This window comes from Oryx dammah, unplaced genomic scaffold (assembly GCF_014754425.2).
Source record: "Oryx dammah isolate SB20612 unplaced genomic scaffold, SCBI_Odam_1.1 HiC_scaffold_17, whole genome shotgun sequence".
Classification (NCBI taxonomy): domain Eukaryota; kingdom Metazoa; phylum Chordata; class Mammalia; order Artiodactyla; family Bovidae; genus Oryx; species Oryx dammah.
The window spans coordinates 42291624-42294075 of record NW_024070201.1 but is presented as its reverse complement, the minus strand read 5'-3'; positions in this window follow the sequence as shown (position 1 = coordinate 42294075).

Sequence of the window (2452 nt, the reverse complement as noted above, 5' to 3'; positions counted from 1 at the left end):
AATGAGAATAGGAGTTTTTAAAAATTTTATTTTATTGGCTAACAGAGTTTTGCCAAGAGAACACACTGGTCATAGCAAAAACGCTCGTCCAACAACACAAGAGAAGACTCTACACATGGACATCACCAGATGGTCAACACCAAAATCAGATTGATTATATTCTTTGCAGCCAAAGATGGAGAAGCTCTATACAGTTAGCAAAAACAAGACCGGGGGCTGACTGTGGCTCAGATCATGAACTCCTTATTGCCAAATTCAGACTTAAATAGAAGAAAGTAGGGAAAACCACTAGACCATTCAGGTATGACCTAAATCAAATCCCTAATGATTATACAGTGGAAGTGAGAAATAGATTTAAGGGACTAGATCTGATAGACAGAGTGCCTGATGAACTATGGATGGAGGTTCATGACATTGTACAGAAGACAGGGAGCAAGACCATCCCCAAGAAAAAGAAATGCAAAAACGCAAAATGGTTGTCTGAGGAGGCCTTACAAATAGCTGTGAAAAGAAGAGAAGCCAAAAGCAAAGGAGGAAAGGAAAGATATACCCATTTGGATGCAGAGTTCCAAAGAATAGCAAGGAGAGAGATGAAAGCCTTCCTTAGTGATCAGTGCAAAGAAATAGAGGAAAACAACAGAATGGGAAAGACTAGAGATCTCTCAAGAAAATTAGAGATACCAAGGGAACATTTCATGCAAAGATGGGCTCGATAAAGGACAGAAATGGTATGGACCTAACAGAAGTAGCAAGAATACACAGAAGAACTGTACAGAAAAGATCTTCATGACCCAGATGATCACAATGGTGACTACCTAGAGCCAAACATCCTGGAATGTGAAGTCAAGTGAGCCTTAGGAAGCATCACTACAAACAAAGCTAGTAGAGGTGATGGATTTCCAGTGGAGCTATTTCAAATCCTAAAAGATGATGCTGTGAAAGTGCAGCACTCAATATGCCAGCAAATTTGGAAAACTCAGCAGTGGCCACAGGACTGGAAAAGGTCAGTTTTCATTCCAATCCCAAAGGAAGGCAATGCCAAAGAATGTTCAAACTACCACACAATTGCACTCATCTCATGGGGTCACACAGAGTCGGACACAACTGAAGCGACTTAGCAGCAGCAGCAGCACACGCTAGTAACGTAATGCTCAAAATTCTCCAAAATAGGCTTCAACAGTATGTGAACTTTCAGTTGTTCAAGCTGGTTTTAGAAAAGGCAGAGGAACCAGAGATCAAGTTGCCAACATCCATTGGATCATCGAAAAAGCAAGAGAGTTCCAGAAAAACATCTATTTCTGCTTTATTGACTAGGTCAAAGCCTTTATGTGGATCACAAACTCTGGAAAAATTTTCAAGAAATGGGAATACCAGACCACCTGACCTGCCTCTTGAGAAATCTGTATGCAGAGCAGGAAGCAACAGTTAGAACTGGACATGGAACACGAGACTGGTTCCAAATAGGAAAAGGAGTACGTCAAGGCTGTATATTGTCACCCTGCTTATTTAACTCATATGCAGAGTACATCATGAGAAATGCTGGGCTGGATGAAGCACAAGCTGGAATCAAGATTGCCAGGAGAAATATCAGTAACTTCAGATATGCAGATGATACCACCCTTATGGCAGAAAGTGAAGAACTAAAGAGCCTCTTGATGAAAGGGAAAGAGGAGAGTGAAAAAGCTGGCTTAAAACTTAGTATTCAGAAAACGAAGATCATGGCATCTGGTCCCATCACTTCATGGCAAATAGATGGGGAAACAGTGACAGACTTTATTTTTCTGGGCTCCAAAATCACTGCAGATGGTGATTGCAGCCATGAAATTAAAAGACGCTTACTCCTTGGAAGAAAAGTTATAACCAATCTACACAGCGTATTAACAAGCAGAGACATTACTTTGCCAACAAAGGTCCGTCTGGTCAAGGCTACGTTTTTTCCAGTAGTCATGTATGGATGTGAGAGTTGGACTATAAAGAAAGCTGAGTGCTGAAGAATTGATGCTTTTGAACTGTGGTGTTGGAGAAGACTCTTGAGAGTCCCTTGGACTGCAAGGAGATCCAACCAGTCCATCCTAAAGGAAATCAGTCCTGAATATTCTTTGGAAGGACTGATATTGAAGCTGAAACTCCAGTACTTTGGCCACCAGATGCGAAGAGCTGACTCATTTGAAAAGACCCTGATGTTGGAAAAATTGAAGGTGGGAAGAGAAGGGTACAACAGAGTATGAAATGATTGGATGGCATCACCAACTCAATGGGCATGATTTTGAGTAAACTCCAGGAGTTGGTGATGGACAGGGAGGCCTGACGTGCTGCAGTTCATGGGGTCGCAAAGAGTCGGACATGACTGAGTGACTGAACTGAACTGGTAGTTGATTTACAATGTTGTGTTAATTTCTACCATACAGCAAAGTTGACTCGTTATACATATATATGTATATTCTTTTCCAGT